The sequence below is a fragment of the Phalangium opilio genome, unplaced genomic scaffold (genome assembly GCF_054372755.1).
Source record: "Phalangium opilio isolate 3A_F unplaced genomic scaffold, DU_Popi_V2 ptg000045l_1, whole genome shotgun sequence".
In the NCBI taxonomy this organism is placed as follows: Eukaryota; Metazoa; Arthropoda; class Arachnida; order Opiliones; family Phalangiidae; genus Phalangium; species Phalangium opilio.
The window spans coordinates 5,109,447-5,132,727 of NW_028324168.1; the positions used below are offsets into that span (position 1 = coordinate 5,109,447).

Consider the following 23,281-nt stretch of genomic DNA (forward strand, 5'->3'; position numbering starts at 1 on the left):
TTGTTACACCCACGTGACCGCGTTCGCAGTTTGCGTATCGGAGCAAACGTGTTCGCCATTTCCGAACTGCTTTCACAGTCACGGAAATGGCTCCTCTACTTGAGTTCTCACACCACCATCTTCTGATCTTTGTCCATCCCACATGAACACCAGCCTGGTACTTATCTGGCTTCCAACACCATCATCTTCTGTTCTTTGTCAATCCCACATTGACACCAGTCTGCACTTACACTGGCTTCTAATCACCACCATCCACTGGTCTTCCGTCTATTCCACATAGACACCAATCTGTATCATTGGCTTCTACTCCATTATCATCGTTTGGTTTTAGGATATACGCGGCGATCAGCTAGGGTTACGAGAAACGTCTAGCCTCCCTAAGGTGGGATCGGCCACCAAAGGTTTTCGCAATTGCGCTTTTTCCTTACTGTTATAATGGAATCGAATCGTATATATACCCCAAAATTTGAAGAAAGCGGGAAGAGGGGTACCCTTCACTTTAAACGTCAATATTAGCAAAGTTTGAGAAGATAATAGGTATAACTTTATTTTAAACGATTTAACTATTGTTAATATTAATTATTGAAGATTAAAATAATTAAAAATAATTATATTTATTTAAATATTAAAAATAAACCTCTCGTGCAAAGAGAGAGATTATCATTGCCTCCTATATCTACCAAGGCCCGTGCATGCGATATATTTCCTTCATTGCCTCCTATATCTACCAAGGCCCGTGCATGCGATATATTTCCTTCATTGCCTCCTGTATCTATCAAGGCCCGTGCATTGTGATATATTTCATTCATTGCCTCCTATATATATAAAGGATGAGGGAAAAAGTGTTTTCATTGGATAATTTTGTTTATATAATCTTCTCGACACGGAGAGGTAATATTTTGGTTTTCCCAACTTGTCTAATTTATGTTCGTTCATCATTCTGTCCTAATGTGTGTGTCACGTGATGTTTAATTTCCCTAAGGGCTGTAGGACTGTTGGATTATGTGACATTATCCGTGATAATGTCTTTCAGTTCTATAATACCAACCGTGTCCGTGATTTCCCTGAAGGTTGTTTATATTTCAAGTCCAGTTGTGTCATTTCATCATCAGGGTTTGTTTGTAGGTATGGAATTGGGACAGATCTTGAAAGATTTACCTGTGGTCTTTATGTTTATATTTTGTTTTATTCTAATGGGGTTAACGATATTGCAACTGTTTGACATTTGTATCGCGTGTGTAACATTCATTTGAATCGCTATAGACACTTTCATGGGCTTGTCTCAGACGTTTAAGGGTTTGAAGGCTTTATTTGGCGACAATGTTTACCAGACTGCTAACGGCGTTTGTTATTTTGGGGACTCTATTTACGTGTCAATATTATACGTATAGACAGTTGATGTGTTACATTTAACCTCGTAAAACAATAGAAAGGATAGCCTCAAAGCGTTGTGTTGATGGTCATTGTCTGGTAGGGTCTCCGTTTTTTAGAAACCTTCTACACTTTATTCAGTTTGTTAACGTATTATTATTAGATTTTATGATCCTAAACCCAGCATGCAGTGTACCTCTAGAAAAGCAGACAACGTAAACAGAAAAGGTTTTCCAAGATACTTCTTATTTTTGGCGCTCCATGGCAACGAACTATACTACGCGCCAAACTAAACGAACCAAACCGGCGCGTAACTTCACTCCACTCACTCCTAACCCTAACCCCGAAGCTACCCTCCCGCCTTTCCACCACTCCACTATGACGTATGGTGGTCACGTGAACCAACTGGAAAATCCACTCGTTCGCCCTCTGCCAGCAAGAACCAGTGCCATTAGAGGCTTCTTAAAACCTGGCAGCTCGCGCAGAGATTCCAACACCCGCTTTTAGACTGTTCGGTTGGTTCGGTCACTCCCCGTGTCCCTCTTTGTCTGGTCTTAGACAGCGTCTGTTCTTAGACAAGTTTGTCCGAGAGAAACTGACCGAGACGTTTAGGACATTCTTACAGTCCTGGCGCGTGCACATCTTCAACGTATTACCATAGTAGACATGCCCCTACCCTTTAACAACAAGTTAACTACGATAACCCATAGATTAGCTTCGATAAACCACCATTAAAATCTTAAAACTTAGTCGTATTTAAGGTTTATAGTTTTTGATTCTACAAGACTTGTATCTGGTAAGTTTTGAAGTTTTGTCTATAGTAATGTTGTCTACTAAGATTGAGAAATCTCCGCGCGTTTTACGGTGGTAATATCGGCGAGTTAACGATTTAACGAATTTTCTTGAGTATTTTTTATAGGCCTACTTCGTCTCTTCTTTTTGGCGCGAAACTTACCCCGCGTAAATGAGTTTTTCCCGGTTTTTCTTGGTAAAAATGATTTCCGTTTGGGTTTTCCGATGAAACTGAAATGAAAGCCGCTTGCTCGGCAGTTCTAATGGGATCAAAGTGTTTTTTCTTCTTTCGCGGTCGGTTTTACCGGTTAGTTATAGGCTTAAGACTTCTTCCGATTTTCCCCCCATTTTCCGTTTTTCTGATGCCGGTTGCGACGGGGTGTCATTAGTGAAGACGTTACCACCCCCGCCTTCCTTTAGTAGAAAAGGGATGCATCTCTATTTCTGTATCCTAGCTTTTACCTCAAAAAGATAATGTCATCTACACTGTGTGATGTCATATATACTCAAGTTCCTGCCCCAAATGGTTTATTACAAGACTTCCTAGTCTCTAGAAAATGTAGTCTATAGTGAATAGTTTTTTAAATTTCTTTGTCATATACAGGGTGTTTCTGATAAGAGTACTGGCCTAAATTAAGGGGGGTGTTCTTTGGGAAATCAATTTTGAATCGAAAATGTAACTTCTATCTATGACATTTTGATTGACCTAAGGGACACTGTTTTCGAGTTATGATTTTTAAGAGTGTTTTAGGGATGACCCATTAATTAAATTAGAAGAAATTATTGTCTTAATCAGTTTTTAATTAATTAAATTTAAGGGGTCATCCGTAAAATACTCTGGATGTAATCTTAACTCGAAAACGGTGTCTCTTAGGGCAAACAAAATGTCATAGACAGAAGTCATACATTTTCGACTCAAAATTGATTTCGCAAAGAACATCTCCCTTAATTTATGGATGTAGACTTATCAGAAACACCCTGTATAGGGTGATATCACACCCCCTGAGGTTTAACCGAGCGACGCCTTGAGTAATATTTTATATTTTTACGTCATGTTAGAAAGTTATCTGTCATATGACATAAACTTAAGACGTTGTAACGCGACGGAAGTGGTCCAGGAAATTCTCTTGGGAGTACTATGAGGTTTTTAGTGACTTGGGTGTGGAACGTGCTTTGGTTAGTTTAAAGAGAATGGACAAATCAAAATTTATATACTTCCCTAGTTTTCTTCAATTTTTAACGAATTGTAGGCCTAGTGGGTTCACGTCGTACAGTACATTATTGCATGCTATAAATATATAATATTGGATTTCTTTAATTTGAAATATAGTTTGTTTAAATTTTGTAATGTGAATATCGATTCTTTTAAAGTTTTACATATGCCGTCCGTATATGCTATTGTCATTTTGCAGTCAGCCATATTAAGCCTAATGTTGTTATGTAATGGTATATTATAAAAGTCGTTTCGCGTCATTAAGCGCGGGTTTTTGTTTAAGGGCGGTTTAAATGACTTTTTTTAAATGATATGCTTTGGTACATAGCGAGTTGTTTTTGTAACAAATGAGTTTATACTAAGTTACTTTTTATAATGTGGAAATACAGAATTAATGGTCAATTAAGCCCATTGAAGTATATAATCATTAAAAATCAATAAACCACTGAAATTAGCCACGGCCTAAAATATTTAGACGAAATATTACAATTTAAGTCTTTATAGTCAAACAAGTTGTAATCAGAAGGGGGTAATAGAAGAAGGATGACACTCTGTATCATCTTAATGCTTTAGTTATGTAAATCAAACTTTAGATGAACATCGCACCGTGCTAGGGTGAATTCTATAACTGTTTTAATACTAAATCCTCTGCCACCAATCAACCCACAAACCTTGATTGTCTAGACGTGTGACTAAAAACACACAAGCGCATGCATGCGCCTTGGCAAATAACTAAGCGCTAATAGATATAGTAATGATGAGGGGGAACTATTTATCGCGTATGTTTGTGATTCGGTTTAGTAATTAACCTTGCTATAATAAATGTTAAACTGATGTATGGGGTAAGAATCATGTTACAATTACTTTACCCCGCTTTGTGCTGGTACACTTCTCTTAAAGAGAAGTATTATATACTTCTGTCGTAGCACTATTTAGAAACCTCAAAACAAATAATTCAAGAGTCAAAAATGTTTGTTGCTTTTATACAAACAAACTTAATTCCGTCGTGAATAATTTGATAGAAACGAGCTTCTGCATCAACCGCTCGTGTTTGCTCTTGACCTAGGAATTCTCTAAAGATTTCTCCTTTGCATACAGAAACAGGTAGGCCTATACTTGTTAATTGACTTCACGGCAAACTTGAGTCTCATTGACCATACACGAATTCATTCGTATTTCTAACGAAGTGCGTACCGGGCCGGCGCCTGGGAGTCCGTTAATAACGCAATTACCACTCATAATTTACTGGAAGGGAAAGGACATAAATCGTTAAGGTTCCTATTACTCATGTTTTATGACTTTTTCAAAAAGGTAGCCAGCATGCCGAGTTGGGTGATAATTCTAAAAAAATTTGCTGCTGGACAGGGAAAACCTTTTTGTTGTAAGCCTGTTTAGTATAAGGAAGTCCGAGGTTGGGTGTGTTGGTTGGGTTGGGAGACGTTTCGCGTGTTAAACGGGTATTAGGGTCCATGTGCCCTTTCCACCATCCATAAATATTCAAGCAAAAAAAGAGGCTAGGCTAGGAAAGCCCCTGTTCCCTTACTCGATGAAGCCCATAAGTTGTAAGACGCTAGGGAAGTGTAGTAGTGATTACCCCTGAATGTAACCTGTGTGTTTTAGTTAGGAAGTATAGTGCATGGGTTAGAATTACAATGAGTTTTCTTTCCAAGGTACCAATATAAGTTCTGAAAATGTAGGTGGCCTTGCCTTTAACTCATTACGTTATAACCTTGTCAATAAATAGTTCTCAGGTCTCTTGTGGGTTCTTGGTATTAACAAGAAGTGATATCTAGTTTATTAGGGAGAAGGGTTCTCCCCCATTTCACCCAAAAACAGTTTCCCCAATTCCCATTTCTCCCAATCCCATTTGTCCCAAAATATTTTTCCCCCAAAACAGAAACATTGGCTATTAATTTCCCATACAATATCCTCTCGATCCGTGCCTTCCACTGCTTTAATAAACTCGGCGCGTATTTATGACTTTTTTTTCTAGGTCTTTTTTATTTATATAGGCTAAAATTAGATCTCAACTTCTGGCTTGGGCGAAATGGGACAAAAAATCTTTTGGGCGAAATATTCCTTTTGGGTATTATGGGATTGGGGAAAATGGGAACATACCGGGAGAAGGTATAAATTCATTCATCCACATTTCCAGCTTTATCTCCAGTCCAAACGTCCGGAGTTAATCCCCGCCTCTAAATTACAACCAGCATCTCATTGGTTCTTGAAAACTCACGTCAATGCGACGCGAATGACGAAAATTACAGTCATATTTTCCGACTGAGGAGAGGCGAAATAGCCCGGCCTCCTTTTACATCCCCCCCTTGTATTTTGAAAGGGGGACTGGGACTATGGCGTGTGAATACTTAGCATCTTATACCTTCTCCCTGATAAACTGGATATCACTTCTTGGTATACTAACTGCAATCATTAAGAAGTGCAATATATCAGGAGATTGTTGACAATTGGACTGAGAATTACTTCAAATTATAACCTTCTTTTTGTATATAGCTGAAAAGAGAACGGTGGTAGTTAAAACATGGGTTAAGGAACAGCTACCAGCCCCGGTTTCTAGTGATTCTTCCAAAAAAAAAATATACATACATTTACGACTATGTATATTTTATCATTGGGGGAAAGGGAAACTATTGTCAACATAACATCAAAGCGCTGTTAAACTTGAACCTAAGGTTTACATAAAGTTCAAGGTTAATTTGACGTTGACCCGCCTTATCTCAGTACATTTTTACTAAGGGAAGCCTGTTGCATTAAGACGAAAATAGGCTCAAACTTGGCGTTAGTATTCACTTCTTTCAATCGTAAACTGGGCTTCGTGTTTTTGTTATTTTTGAATTGGCCAATACAGATTTCTATGAAGATTGAATGAGGAAGATTTTTCGGTATCAGAATAAATCTATAGTTAGGTTGATACCATGCACCAACCCGAGTTTGAATACATTTTCCATACAAAAGTATGTCTTCTTGAAATGAACTGACTCTCGGTTTATTGATGGTAGGCCTATATACATCTTGGAATTTATAGCTGTTGGGGGGATATTTTTGTATACGAGATGCGACCAGGGTTTTAGCTGGGGATGGTGTTATTTTCAATGGGAGTGATATAACGAGCTGGTATCTTTAAAACCCCAGTCAAATTTCGACGTGGTAAATAGGATCTTTTCTAGCGTATCTGATTCTTAACGGGATTGGGGGAGGTCTTGAAAAGATTGGATGCTTTCTTTCTTATATTAGAAGATCATAAATTGATGTAGAGCATTTTTTACCAAATACCGATTTTTTGTTAAGAAAATATGCGGTAACACCAAGAAGCGATATCTAGTTTACTAGGGAGAAGGTATAAATTCATTCAACCACATTTCTAGCTTTATCTCCCGTCCAAACGTAGGTCCGGAGTTAATCCCCGCCGTCTCTAAATTACAACCAGCATCTCATTGGTTCTTGAAAACTCACCTCAGCGCGGTGAAGCGAATGACGAAAATTACAGTCATATTTTCCGACTGAGGAGAGGCGAAATAGCCCGGTCTCCTTTACGTCCCCCCTTGTATTTTGAAAGGGGGACCGGGAATACTTAGGCATCTTCCTTCTTCTCTCTAGTAAACTAGATATCGCTTCTTGGTAACACTTTGCGGCTTATTTTTCATTAAATTATGATCTTTTTAAGACCATGATGCCACGAAATGGCCCCCTTACATTCTGGGATACTGTTTTTGGCGTGAAAAATCCGAACTATTAAGGAATTTTAAACAGTTTGGTATACCCTCTTGGGTTGCTTGGACGGACTTATACTGGTTCCTTTTTTAACTTCCCCTTATTTCCAGTTCAAATTACCCTTAAATTTTCTTTAACCCTATTTCGGTTTTCGGCTTTTAACATTTCTGGCGTGCTGAATGTAATTTAAAACCCAAAATTTTTCGTTTTCATTCTTTTATATGGAAAATTCGTAAAAATCAATTTTTAACTTCGGAACTTCCTACGCCCTCAATTTTGTTCAAGTTGCAAGCCAACGTTTAACGACTTCAATTTTATTTTCTTTTCTTTATCCTCTCTTATTTTCTTTAAGCAATAAGAAATTAGTGTTTATGTTTTTATATACACCCACTAACTAAAGGGAAGATATATTAACAACTTTTTTAATTATTACTCAATGGTTTGTTAGGTTTAAATGCTAACAATACACTCTCTCTTTAAGGAGTAACATCGTAAAATATAACTAAGAACAAAGTACTTTCTATTCGAAACATCTTTAGGCAAAGTGTATGTGTGGGTTTGACAATAAAACTTATGAATAAATTAAGTTATATATTTATTTTTTTATACAATAACAATAAACCTCGTTATTAAAGAAGGGTGTGTGAAATAACCGTTAAAAATATATTCAGGAAATTCATTCAATTACTTTTAAGGTCTTTTTGAGAGAGAGGGTAGTTACGAAAGAGCTGCAATATTAAAAAAATGAAAGATACAGGGTGTTTCTGATAAGTCGCAATGCATAAATTAAGGGAGATGTTCTTTGGGAAATCGATTTTGAATTGAAAATGTTCTGTACTTCTATCGCCATTTTGTTTGCCCTAAGAGACACTGTTTTCGAGTTATGATTTTCAAGAGTGTTTTATGGATGACCCCGTAATTAAATTAGAAATCATTGTCTTTTAAGTTTCTTAATTAAATTTAAGGGGTCATCCGAGGGGGGAGTTGTCGCACGCTCGTTCTTAAGTTATCTTTTATTTAAGTCCCATGAATTTTTGAATTATAAAATTATAAATTTAAAAATAATATATGCCTTTTAAAAATATGTAAAAATTAAGGGCGTAAGGAAAATTCATCTTTTCCTTTGAAAAAGGTTTTAATTTTTAATATTAAGAATCGATTGAAGTAGAACGGGGGAAACAACTGTTTAGTAAAATCATACTAAACCCGACTTTGAGTATGGTATATTTTTACCTCGAAAATTTTTAGTTGCTACAACCATTAATCCTCTTATACACTTCTACCAGCTTTGAGCTCAATTCTTTTCTTGTATGGAAATGTATTTCTAGATCGCCCTTTATAGCTAACATTGCACTTCTTTATAAAGATCATAGAAAATAGAAGGAAATTGTTCCCTAGTGCTAAGATGTTGAATATAAGAACTCTGGAGATACGTAAAGGCATACATATAGCTTTCAGACTAGGAGGATTCATACCACCATTGTCACAAGGAGGCCTAGGTTTCGACTCCATAAGGGAGTCTGGTTTCCTTGTGTAACACCTGAAGCCTGGCCTATAGCTCCTTGTGTAAATGGTTGGTATATGAATTCTCCTAGACCTGAAACTATGTATAGAGCTCGCTGAGAAGTCAGAACAGGCTATGAAAAATCGCGTGATAAGTGAGGTTATGTTTCTGTTTGGTTTCCTCTCTCTGTGTCTGTCTCTTCTGATTAATTCCGACTAGTATCAGAATTGCCTGGAATTCTGGGAAGAAAAATTGTACCAAGTGCACAACAGATTTATTTCCTGGTTTTGGTTGGCTTTGTGTATAGCGGAGCGGACTGTTAAGTTTTGTCTGGACCAATACAATAGCTTTTTGCCTTTTGCTAAATTGTTAGAAATATTTGCTCAATAGATTATGATTTAAAGGGAGTATAAAGAAAGCGTCTGCTAAGAGAATCAAAGCAATTTTATTTATAGACTATTCCATTTATTCCTGAAGAGAAGCAAACACAACAGGAGAGGGGAAAGGTCACCTTCTTGGGTTATTATTCTGGCGACAATTATCACCGCTAGAGGCACCGTTAATCGGCTAACCTCCCTCCACGTGTAGTACTGAACTAGGGCTCCGTCTAACGTTGCCTCTAGGCGTCAGGAAAATAACTTAATTCTGCGACGTCATTGGTTGGTTTCTCTGTAAGAAAATAATGGAATAATCTATTAAAAGGACTTAATATAAAAGTAGAGAAACTACAGGAAATCGCAAAGACAATTTCAATTCAGCTTACGTAAATTCTTCTCTCCTAAACTGCATGCAAATTCTAGCTCCTTTCTCAAACCTTTTTGAAATCTTAGCTGAGTGGCGTACATGCAATGCAATTCCTTCCTTCTATAGCCAGCAAAGTGTACTTGAGGTCACGAGGCTCTCTACTATACGATTGAAACCTCACCACTTCACCATCTCAACTTACTTTACTCCGTAGGGTCTTTTTTCCCCTTCAAGAACTTTCAATTTCAATAAGTTCCCAAACCCAGCACCAGTAAGAAAAAAAAACGAAAATGCAGGCGAATGGTATGCGAGAAAAGAAAGCTATGGCATGGAGTCCAGTTTAATATAATTTGGTATCCAAATTTTTCTTTTCTCATTCAAAAATAATGTATACAGGGTGTTTGTGAAATGTCCATCAATAATGAAAGGGCGTATTTATTGGGCCACTTTGAGTCGAAAATGTTCTATGACATTTTTCCGTCCGAGCCACTGTTTTCAAGTTATGATTGGAGTAATTTACGGATGACCCCTTAAATTTAATTAAGAAATTGAAAGACAGCGCTAATTTAATGAAGGGGTCATCCCTAAAATATTCAAATCATAACTCGAAAACCGTGGCTCGGACGGCAAAATGTCATAGAACATTTTCGACTCAAAATGGCCCAATAAATACGCCCTTTCATTATTGATGGACTTTTCACAAACACCCTGTATATACAGTATATATGGGAATGCGTAGTGTGGGATGGACTGGGGTTGTCCGCTTTTTTGAAAGGTTCCAGAGAGAGAGTAGGAATTTACTGGCTCCTGTTTTTGTATTCCCATAAACTCACCGTCCGTGATATAGTGATGTAGACAACATACCGTACTTTCTGAAGAAATTGCTCATTTTCAACATGAATGGTGAAATTGAAGTTGATTGAAGCAAGAAGTTCTTCAAGGTGACTTGTTTTGTTATCTGGTATATAGACACTTCTCAAAAGGTTGGAGGAGGAGATGAGTCTAGTGACATAATTTACGCTGCCATATTGGTGGGTTTAAAGCAGGAATGAAGCTGAGACCACCCAATATTTCTGCCGAAACCTTGGAAAGACTTAGGAGCGTGTGACGTACTACTCAGCCAACTGAAAGCTTTCTATGGGCATGCTCAATTTCAACATGAACGTTGAAATTGAAGTTGAAGCAAGAAGTTCTTCAAGGTGGCTTGTTTTATTACCTGGTATATAGACACTTCTCAAAAGGTGGTCGCTCGCTTGATATCGTCTACTTGATGGGTATGTTAACGCAAAGACGTTAAATAAGGCTTCAACGTTACCAGTCCATCCACTATCAAATTTGGATAGTCCGTATTGTTTGAACTAAACCCATATCTTATTGTCCATCCGCATACTTACTCGATGTTCCATTGTCAAACACCAGCAGACCACACCCATCCCCGACTTCCAAGAAGGGTCTATTGCAAACAGGTCACAACCTCTTGCTAAAAATATTCGTGGAAATTTGAACTTCACTCTCGTGTTTGTTTGAAATAGATGCCCTGTCGATAACACGAGAAAAAAACCGCGCATCTTTAATGATAACCGAGAAAAGCGGAAAAATCTCGCGAAGAAGAAAAAAAATTTGAACGAAAAATCTGTCCTCATTATAAGAAAAAGATGGAAATACGAGATGCCAGTGGTTTTTTGGCGCGAAAACTTCCCATTCTGCCATCACTAACATCCAACCCTTCTTTTTTTAACACCGCGCGCTTTTTGTTCCGGGATATTTTCTCAGTTATATTTATTTTCTTTTTTTTTTATCTTTTTGGGGTGTTTTCTATTATTTTCTTTACTTTTCTCATCTCATCTTGGGTTGGTTTTTTTAGAATCGCTTAGCTAGCTCGGTTCGTGGATAAAAATCGCTTTGGCATAAAACGGCATCTCTCTCCCTCTCCTCTTTGATCTTAGCTAGATTTTTGCTTTTTTCTGTTTTTCAATCTTAAGGCGTTTCGGGCTTTTATTAAGGTTAATTTCTTTTTTTCATTTAAACAGGGTGTTTCATAAAGGGTAATTGTATATTCGAAATACATGAGTGGGATGGTACTATGGGTCGAAATGTAACGTCCATGAAAAAAGGATTAACTCATTTTACCCTCACTTTTAAAACGTGCTGCCTATATGCCTTAAGTTTGGGTGGTGGTATATACTACGAAATCCTTTTTATAAACCCAACCCAACCCTACATGCACCCCCATTATGAACCCCATCCTCGGCATCGTGATGGAAAAACTAGCAATAATTACGGGTTCGCGAATCCCAATTAACTTTTTTGCCTCCAAAAGTATTTTTTTTTTATTTTAGTTTCATTGGTAATCGCTAGAGCGTGTTTCCCGGGAATTTTTCTCGCTTACGTCATCCTTTTCCTTCTGCCCTGTATCGCAGTATCGGAGTATATAAGCTAGAAATAAAATTAATCGAATTTGTGTTAACAGTAGAAGCATGGCATCTTTGTTGTTGTGAGAAACAGCCTTGTCGACGAAATAACGGATGTAGTTTGGGAAATGTAACCCATGATGCAGTGGGGGGTTCGTTGTTCTCGTTATAGGGAACGAAAGGGTGTATATCATATTGTGTAGCACAGTGTCATTCGCCTTACGCTAATGGTACTGGTACAACATATTAAAATTTCTCTCGTATGCGACTTCATTTCCATAATTGTATTCAATCGGATGTAGTAAGTTTCCTTTCTTCTTTGGGAGTAAAGAAATTGTAAGGAGGTTTATGTGTGTTACTCATCTGAAGTGGTCGAATCATTTCTGAGTTAATTGGAAAATTAAAATAAATATTAATTTAATTTTCAAACGGATCCGATAAATTACAAAATTAAAATTTGACAAAATATACTCAAATTTATGCAAAATACAATAATGAAATTCTTTAGTTTAATTGATATATTAGAAGGATTGAAGGTTTTTAAAAAATTACCCTTCTACTAATTGCGTTATTTTATTATAATTTAGTTTATACCGAAATTTGAAGAAATTGCGCTAATTACGTTGACACAGAAATTACTAGAAAATAATTAATTGTTGTCAACAAGCCACAAAATTCATTTTGAACATAATTTAGCTTTAGAGAAAGTTGGAATAACTTGTCAGAGAGGAGTTGCTCTGTTTATAAGTTTTATTGTGTCACTGAACTCGCGCATCTCACCACGGGATTAATTATTCTTGATGTGCCAGTCACGTGACCTCCCATTTTCCCCCTTCCTCCCCCATCTCTCTCTCTCTTGGAGATAAACAAGTCTTGTGGCTTCTTTTAAGTCTAGTACATATCTAAACCAGTTTGAAACAAGATTTTATAGACCAGAATTTAAAAAAAAAAAAAAAAATCAACGTTAGTGGACCAACCCTTATTCTTCTTCTAAGGCAATTTCTATACGGGTACCTGGTCCGATCTTGGGTCACGAGTTTTAATCAATTTTGAACGCTTTTCCGTCTTTATAAATATATAGTTCAAGGATTTAGACGAAGAATTCATAGATATAAAAGTTATATAGCAAATCAATTTTGAGTCGAAAATGTAGGCCTAACTTCTATGAGATTTTGTACCACCGTTTACATTAAGTTATGATTAGGGTGTTTTTGGGATAACCCCTTAAATTTAATTAAACACTGAAAGACAAGGATTGCTATTTTAATTAAGGGGTCATCCCTAAAACACTGTGACTAATTGCGATAGAAGTTACTACATTTAATTTATCACAGAACCATCCATCCCACACTGTACTTCGGTCATATAATTACCATCCCTCTTTTGGAACACCCTGTTTTAATCCAAGACGAACCGCAGTAACCAAAGTTATAACCCGTTTGCTATCTTCGCTTAAGATCACGCCATACCATGCCCCAAACTACTTGGGACATCTTTGCTATCCTGGATAGCTAGCTCTCTCTTGCCTTTAAAGGTTCCGGTAGGCTGTCATAATCACCTCATAAAATGAAACGTCCCCCTATTGTGTATTAATAAAAAATGAAATAAGAAAGTAGTTTAGGAAGGTGGTAAAAGTTTTCCTTTACCGGTTATCCATGAACCAAACTATAACCGTTACGATAAGGAATATGTATAAGCCTACATCCCGTATTTGAGACCTGGGACCACCCATCCCCCATCCCCAGATTGATGGCCGCAGTTTCCGCTTGTTAAATTTTAAAAGTTATATTCTGTGCCTCTAGCCCAGTATTTCTATACCAAAACTTTGAAAATTAGTTTGGTAGCCTTAGGGATTGTTGTTGTACGTCCTGAGTCCGGGCGTGCGTCGTCGAATCGAGGGGTACGACATGCTAGTTTCTTCAAAAAATTAAGGGTATACGGACCCCTCGTTTCGAACACAGTTGGTTACTATATAGTAAGTAAAGGCCTAAGCCTTACCTAACCTAGCATAGCCATAACATCTGCCTTCTCCTTTGGCGATCATCTAGTTTTAAATATGTATTCCGCGTCTCAGAGGTATATTAAACACGAAATTATCAAATGTCCATGGGTTTTTGGAATTTCTAATGGTGGTTTTATCTTGGCTTACAAGGGTGTGCCACACATTCGTGACTTTTTAATGATGGGTCAATTTAATATTTACTTCGAGTTTATCGCCTTCTTTATCTTATAACATTATTATCCTTTGGAGAATCGCTAAGCCTAAAGTTGCGGGTTGGGCCCCTGAAGGTTCGTGGTGGATTTTGGCGTTATCTATTCAGCGCTTGCTTTTGTGCAGGGTACTACCTACCACCTTATGATAAATTCAGGTATAGATAACATTTTTTTATATCCTGAGGTTCTGGTTACTTTTTAATCTTCATGGGTCTAGAAAAAGATAAATATATTTATTTCGACTAACATTAATCAATATTTCAGGTATTGAGGCATTTTTTGGGCTCCTCAATTTGTTATTTCAAAGGTAGATAGATGGGTTAAAAAAATTGTAAAGTAAAGAACATCAATTTCCCTGGTAAACACGTGGGGCAGAAATTTAGAGTTTGTTTTGAAAGTCACATAACTCGGACGGTTAACTTAACACTTTACGTCCAAAGGTTGCCATGGAAACGAGTGTTGTTTATCCCTCTCTCTCTCGGCCTTGGTTGTCATTTTAAACTGTGTTGACTCGAATTTTGGCGTCATTATTAAATTATTGAACGTATGCAACTGGCTTGCGTTCGTTGCTCTGTTCCTGATATTATTCAAGCTTAAACTAATTTCGCCTCGAATTTCGCGAAAACTTCAAAACATTATAAGTCTTGCGGAGCGAAAGTTCCGTCCGCAACAAAGGCAAGAATTTATGCAATTACCCTCGAAAGAATTGGAAGTATTTCTGAATACTTAAGAATACCTTACTTATATTGGTCTTATATACAGGGTGTTTCTGATAAGTCTGCATTCCATAAATTAAGGGGTTGATGTTCTTTGGGAAATAAATTTCGAGTTGAAAATGTAGTAACTTTTATCTACATTTTGTTTGCCACAAGGTACACTATTTTCAAGTTAAGATTGTAAACCAGAGTATTTTACGGATGACCCCTTAAATTTAATTAAGAAACTGATTAAGACAATAATTAATTAATAATTTAATTAAGGGGTCATCCCTAAAACACTCTTGAAAATCATAACTCGAAAACAGTGTCCCTTAGGGCAATCAAAATGTCATAGATAGGAGTGACATTTTCGACTCAAAATCGACCAAACAACGACAGAATAACAAATACTTATGTTTGTATATATTAATCTAACTTTAGCTCGAGTTTACTTTCGATTGAAAAGGGGGGGGGCTAACCATTAGGTACGAGTTAATAAACCACGCCTACCATTTTGAGCCGTCATCATTATAAACTATGAGACGAGTCTTAATAGTTTAATACTAGCAAAAACATCTTGGAGAGAGCTGTGATTGACCTGATTACATTTTAGGTTAATTAAATCGAGTCCGTCGCGAGCGAGGAGGTTATTTGAAATCTCTTCACGCCATGTTCTCGTTAACAATTTCGAGAAAGTTGTAAAGGTGTCAGTTAGTTTAAAGTGGATTACAGATATTATGGTTTATACGCCCTTTATGCTATGAAGACTTTGACCTGGACTCGATCCCATACATAGCAGCTAGACTACATCTGTTTTTAGTTATAAAGGTTTCGTGTGTTCAATGGTCCCCCATACTATTTTTAAATCGATCGGTAAACAAGTAGACACACCCTTTATTTCCAATTTGACCCTTTTATTTTTTTTGGTAAAAGGTAACGCCCCTGTTTTATAGGAACTTACGATGGTGTACCCTTTGATTATAACATTTTCACGTTAGAAGAACAACGTAAATAAGACGTTGTACGAAAACCTTTTCCTAAGGCAACTACTACTAACCCTAAACCTTAAGGCCAAACATCTGGCTTCGTTACCGCCATGGCCAGCTTTATTTTGATAAGAGGGGTGTAAGTTTTCCCCCTTCTACATCTTCTCATTCTGTAAGCTTTGTACATACTAGATATTCTAGCGCTTCCGGAAGTTGAGAGGAGGAACAGGATCTATTTTTGGGAAGAAAACTTTTCTGATCCATTCGTCTATCTACTCATTCCTCTTTTTCTTATGATGTGTAACTAGAAAACCATAATGTGTAGTAGAGACACACGGACAAAGCCATGTTTAATTCTTTATTTAAAGTTTGTACCATTTTGGCACACACCGGAAGTAAAAGATGGCAAGAACCATTCATATTACTTCCGGATGAGATGGCAACCTGACTCCTCATAGTGTATTAGGCTTAGGATAGGTTGGGTTTGGTTAGGATTAGGTTACGTTAGCCGTCTTTTAGATCACATTACCAAAGTGATTGTTCTACTGCCCATTTTAATGGTAATTAAGAATACGTTGTTTTTAAGATTTCTTGGGTGCATTCAAATGTTTTACTTCATCTTATAACCTTCTAAAACGAAACATTAACCACGTGATAAGAGTAGACCAATGGAAAACATAGTGTAATCCCTTTTCCCTTAGTTCTAAGACCCAAAAACAAAAGTTTCACTATCTGGTCCACTACCGTAGTCACAGTCTCACTATGGGTTCTTCTTTCAATACCGTGTTTTAGTTCCTTACGGAGAGGGTAAGCCTGGCCTACAAGCAAAGGCTTAGAACAAAGATAGCTAGATAGGCAAATAATAGGAAAACTCTGCGAGAAAAGTTCTTCCTTTTGCTCCTTTGAAGAGCAAATATATTCCTTCCCGAATAAGAAGAGCGTTTTTGGACGCTGCATGGACCACGAGACCTTAGAAACACTAAAGGAACGTGAACTGTTTGCTAACTAGTAATTATTGTCCTTGTCTTTCTCTCTTTCTCTCGCTCACTACAACTCCGCGGGCGTTACGTAACGTTAGGACTTTGGACTACTAAAAGGTCAAAAAAGCTAAGCCTACATTGGCGGCTTTGTTTTCTTTGCAGTCTTATTGACCAGCGGCTAGGTTCAAGCCTTAATGATTATCCATCATTCTTCTAGGTATAAGTCTTCTTTCTTTTTTGTTGCTGTTTTTTAGGGTGATGTCTTCTGTGTTCCTTTCGTTTTTATTTCCGTTTTTATGTGTCTAAGGAAAAGGTTAAAGTAGGCTTAGCGCAGATATACATACATACAACCAGCGGGAATAGATATAAAAAACCAAACTGCTTTTAACGGTTTTTCTTGCTAAATAAATAAACAAATAAACAAACAAACACGCTTTTTTACGTTTGTTCTGTCGTTAGAACAACTTCCACTTATTTTCAAATTAGGTTTGGGTTCTTTTCCTTAGGGTTAAATAATTAAATAAGTCTTACGTAATTAGATCTAAAGGAATATGTGATCTAATTAATTATACCTATTTGATAAATTTATTTGTTTTGTATTTCTTGGGAGATATCAATCAATTAATTTATATTAATAAGTCTTTGTGTAAATATACTTAGGCATTTAGGGTCTATTATAAACTGGGATGTTTTTGATAAGTCTGCCATAAATGAAGGGGTTATTTGTTCCTTGGGAAATCAATTTTGATTGTCCTAAGGGACACTGTTTTCGAGTTAAGATTGCATCCAGAGTATTAATTTTACGGATGTCCCCTTGAATTTAAATAATTAAGAAACTGATTTCAATACAATGATTTATTAATAATTTAATTAAGGGGTCATACCTAAAACACAAGTCAAATCATAACTCGAAAACAGTGTCCCTTAGGTCAAACAAAATGGAGATAGAATAGAAGTACAAAATATTTTCGACTCCCAAAGAAAATTTATGGCATACTTATCAGAAACACTCTGTATACCTCACAGCCATTTAAGTTAAACTTCCTTATCTCATTTGCATATCTTCCTGTATACCCTTATTACTCAGTTCCTAAGCAGCTCCTAACCGTTTAAATTAAATTTCTCCTTTACGTCTTTCGTGGTCGCGCTGCTGTCCTTCTTAAAGAAATGACGTAAAGGCCTCTAGCGAAAGTTTGCCTGAAAATTAGTTGGAATTAATTTTCAGTAACATACAAATAAAATATTCATTTCGTCTTTGCGTACGTTGCCCGAGTCCATCCAGAATATTGTCGTTGTCGGGTTTATTAATTGAAAAGGGTGTGAAGACTTTTTGACATTAATTTCTAGGACAACGGAAGTTGATAATCTAGAAATAATCAAACCCCGCGTGTTCTCCATTGATTTGTGATGAATAAATTATTAGTACAATCATAAGTTTATATGTTCCATAAGTATGACATTACCTATTCTTCGTAATGCTACTGAGAGACTTACAGCTCGAGCTAGTTAGAAGGAGAACGACAAGCGAGAATTGATTGGCTACACTCGGTTTTGCAGGACTTCCATCTTGCTATTTAGTCTGTACTAAGCCTTTGATAGCGCCTCCCTCACCAGGCGTCGCTTTACCTCGAATCTATGACCTACCTCATTCACTTCATGACAAGCTCCAGTTTGTAACCAGTGACAAACTTATGGATGGAACATATCTTATGAATTAACTTATGGTACAATTCTTTTTGATAATATTTGATTAATCTCTTTTTGATGGAAAAATCAGGGAATCTCCGTTCGTCCCTTGGATTGGTGAAGCTTGATTGGTTTTATATATAAAAATTCCAGGAGAGATGAAGTTGGCGCGTGTCGGGCATTCCTTTATCCGTTCTCTATATGATTTTTTCTGGACTAGATAGATCGTCACCTCGCGTGAAATATGAATGACAAATGTCAAGCTTTATAGGGAGTGCTAGTGAAAAGGGGGAAAGGTAGATTTATCCGGGATATTTTTACCCCCATCATATCATCCAAATGATGTCGCTCCAAAGTCATCATTCCCTCGGGATCAAAGGGGAGGGTCTCTCTAAGCTTTCTCGTAAAACTGAGAGCATGAATATAGTAACATTTTGAATTAGTTTACGTTGGAATGCATACAGGCAATAGGAATATTTGTGCCTCCATATAGCCCGCGGGTTTTGTTGTGAACTTACTATCCGTCACACCACATAATTCAGACGTCTTCCTATAACTGTGATTTCATTGGTTTAGTAGCAACTCGAGGTCAGGTAAAATAATTATAAACCCATAGCTCCTCTCACAAAATCCGCCTAAATACGATGAGAAAATGGCTACCTACACAATGGTTCCAATGAGATGAATTCATTCCTGGGTTACAACGTACCAGTCATACTCGCCCACCCGGGACTTAGGCTACTTCACTCTGCAACCAACTCAGGCAAACGCAAGTCTCATAAACAATAAATAAAACATGGACTTGACTTCATGATCTCCCATGCATTTGCGAAACTTTCAGTTTCAATATCTTTGCAACGTGTAAGAGGGATTTGAAACGCCCTCGTTGAATACATACGCCATGTTCGTGTCACGCTTCATTAAAGTTTCCTCTGCCCAATCCGGCCGCCCACGATTTCCCAAGCTTGCGCCTCGGTACCCTTTCTCTATAACGTCCACTCTGTATCGGATAGAGAAAACGGACAATTTCCGGGATTTATTTCTCTTTTTAACTTTCTCCTACGTACTTGAATCGGGCGCTAGAGCCGCGCATCTGGTGCTCGGGGAATTCAAGAAAGACTTTCTTACTGCGTTTTCTTTACTAGCTACCTGCTTCAAAATAAGAAGGTCGTTTTTTATCTTACAGCGTGTTTCTGATAAGTCTGCCATGCATGATGTTCTTTGGGAAATCAATTTTGAGTCGAAAATGTAACTTCTATCTATCTCCATCCATTTTGATTACGCTAAGGGACACTGTTTTCTAATTATGATTTTAAGAGTATTTTAGGGATGCCCCCTTAATTAAATTAGAAATCATTGTCTTAATCAGTTTCTTAATTAATTAAATATAAGGGGTCATCCTTTCGTAAAATTAATACTCTGGATGCAATCTTAACTCGAAAACAGTGTCCCTTAGGGCAAACAAAATGGAGATAGATAGAAGTTACACATTTTCGACTCAAAATTTATTTCCCAAAGAACATTATGGCAGACTTATCAGAAACACGCTTTTACGTCTCTCAAAGTTTAAGTTATTTTTTCCCATTCTCTCCTTCTCTCTCTTCCGCGTGTAGGACTTGTTTCCGTATAAAACTATTTCCCATTTCCACTTCCAGCCCACTTCCGAAATTCCTTAGGGACATCAGTCTGCTTTTCAAATCCCTTTCTAAATCCTTTACAAAATAGGATTGATTCGAATGGCAACATTTTTTTTATTTCTTTTCTATCACCAGGTCTACGGTCGTACATACCTTGATTTTCTTTTTTTTAAGGATGTGCTTTGAATTTATATTATTTTAAGTCAAATTTAGTTTTTATTTTAGTTTTTTTTACTTCCGGACAATTTAGGTTCCGTTTTAATCTTGATAATGGTGCGGTTATATATTTAGACTAGCTGTTACCCGTGGCGTCGCTCGCGTGTAATAAGAACTTCCATCAAAATGATACAAAGAATGGGTAGATTTTACTGATGACTAATATTTTTGTAGCACCCTAGGAGCGAACGCACTCGGCGTTGCCCGTCAGCCCGTCGGGATGCATTTTTTATTACTTTTCACACTTACATTATTCCATAAAGAAGGGTTTTCAAATTTCTGGCCGCCATTTAAAAAGATGGCAACAAATCGAACCCAAAAGATCATTCAGTCCGTCTATAGGTTAAAGGAAACCCGTGTACTAAATATCTGTGAAATCGGTTGAAACGCGCGGACTTTGTTGCATAGAGAAGATATTTTACATTTCTGGGCGCCATTTTTTAAGATGGCGGCGGATTGGAAAAATCTTTCTTAGTACGCGCCTACTACTTATGAGTAACGTTCCTGCAAATTTTCAGCCTTCTAGGGCAAGCGGTTTGGGCTGGGCGTTGATTATCAGTCAGTCTGTCAGTCAGTCAGTCAGTCAGTCAGTCAGGACTTTGATTTATATAGATATAGATAAAAAACCTTCCATAATAGTTTCTTTAATATGAATATAATGTTCCATGAATTTCAATTAAATTCTAATGGGGTTTGCGTTTCTTATAATTCAACTATAAAAAAATATGTTTTAGTACTAACTGCGGTAGTTAAGTAAAACTTGCAAGACACGGAAGCTAAATCTTCAGGCGTGCATGACTAAAAGCCTCCGTTAATGTATGAAACATGTACAACGTTACCTGTCCATAATTCCTTCATATAAATATACAGAAATAACGCTTCACTTTACTGACAAGCCATAAGCGAAAAAAAAGATAATCCCCAACCAAAATCGTACTAAAACCAGACTTTACCGAAAATCTTATTTTTTTTTTAAATCAGGAGAAAAAAAACCTTTCAATTCCACGCAGCTGAGGCCATACACCGAAATTTTGAAATCTAAGTATTACGTGGGCCTTATTTGCCTATTACTGTGTTTTTTTAAAGTCAATTTGAATATTTATTCGATTTTTTAAAAACCAATCCTTTAATTCTTTGCTCGTAGAAGTTATATTAGCATATTATTACTCTTCCAACCAAAGTCGAAGGAATTTTAAAAAGTGAAAAATTTTTGTTGCTCGCGGCCCAGTTTGTTTTATGGATTTATTTTTAACGCTAAACAATTGAGTTCTTTTCTCTTCTCTCCCTTCTTTGCACCAAAATTGGCTTATTTCTTTCACCCTGAAACGTCTCAAAAACAGTTATAAACAGGGTGTTTCTGAAAGGTTAGTTAATTAACATTTAAGATTTATTTTACTTAAATTAATTAATGTTTTCTTAAACAAATAATAATTCCACCACTTACTTTTTGTTATAAACTTCTGCCTTGGAAACTTTGATTTACCCCTGAGGTTACTTCATGTCGCGCGCCTTTTTAAAATTCATAATATTAATTTAACTTTTCCCCAAAAATTTTTCCCCAAACTTTTTGGTCAACAATATTCTAATTAAGGGAACGTGTTAATTTATGCAAATTACTTAAAAAAAATAACGAATGTATTAAAATTCAACAGATTTCAAAGTTTTTGAAGCTTGCTGATGTTTCCGTAGTAGATCTAATTAGATTTTAGTTTTGTTAATTGAATGCAAATTTCGCGAACGGTTTGAAGCTCGAATTAATTACAAAACGGTAGAGCGTTTAATAAGGCAAATATATTACTGGCTACTTCGAAGATAATGAAATTATAACTTTACATCTATTAATTATTATTGAAATTTCGATGAATTTGCATATTTAGGGGGCTTAAAATGCCTTCAAAGCTTGGAACTATACATAATCAAATATTAATTGAAGATAATTGACGTAAACTATATTTAATTATTAATTTTATTTATACTTAGACACTATGGAATTCATTGATGGTGCGAACACAACCCCATATTTTAACCAATTTTATATCATATATCTAACCAAGTTTTATTATATAATTACATCACCTCTTCTGGAACGCAATGGGAGGGGGGTATTCTAATAAGATCAAATTAATCTACCCCCAAAACAGTCCCTTTTAAAAGGCTCCTCTATTAACTTTCTACGTAGGAAGACAATGACCTTCTTTAACCTTTATCCCACTCACTGCCAACTTAACTTGACGTACATTTAACAATAGAAAACTCGAACAAAAAGTTTTATATATTTTATAAGAATGTCACTCTAAGAAAATAGCTATAAAATCACCTTAAGAGAAGCTCAGTGTGTTTAAGAGTGTCTATTGTTTTTGAAGTAGATATCTGTAATATGAAGTGAATCTTCGCTGCACACAAAAACCCGTAAAGAAACTATTTAGAAACATATGGTACGCTATTTTTACTTCAAATTATGGACTACGAGTGTCACGAATGAAGAATAATTCCATTCTGTGTGTCTTTAAATATTGTTTGTTTGTCTCTCCCATTTTTCTCGACTTGTCAGTTAAAGTGTTAGATCATTCATAAGGACTATTTCGATGAAAACCTCTTGCTACCCTTTTATCCATAGTGTTTAAGAAGTCGAAAGGTTACTCAATACCGTGGTAAAAACTATCACCGATCTTCTATAGAAATAGTCTATAAGGTTTTTATTTATTTCTTCCGGACGTTACTCCCACGATTGGAAGAACGCCAGGATCGCGGAAGTAAAGCTAAGAATGGGATTATCTTTTAAGAAAAAGAGTGTCGAATCAATTAGATGAATTATGTAAGGGTGCCGCTTCCTATCGTGTTAATTATAATTAGTCCTTAATTTGTTCTAGAAAAAAAAACTAAAGTTGGGAAAGAGAGGGTAAAAGTATAGGGAAACAGCAAAAGGGGTGGGGCTACAGAAGGCTCCTCCCATTTACACCAACACGATGGAGGATTTTATGAAGTAGACGTCTATTGGGGGAGTAAATATAATTGGATAAGCTGAGGCATGACGTTTTGTAGGAGGGGTTTATCCGGTATTGCTACTACCCTATAGCGACTAAAGGGGGCAGAACTATAA

The 23,281-nt window shown here is 36.6% G+C and overlaps 1 protein-coding gene across 1 annotated transcript in view; it reads left to right on the forward strand.

The window, feature by feature from the left end:
• The first annotated feature begins 1,816 nt into the window (after nucleotides 1-1,816).
• LOC149676976 (uncharacterized) overlaps nucleotides 1,817-23,281 on the forward strand; it is a 30,948-nt gene continuing 9,483 nt past the window's right edge. Inside the window, exon 1 of the mRNA XM_089837934.1 lies at nucleotides 1,817-2,167. The gene's annotated coding sequence lies outside the window, so the exon portion shown is untranslated. The remainder of the gene's footprint in view (nucleotides 2,168-23,281) is intronic.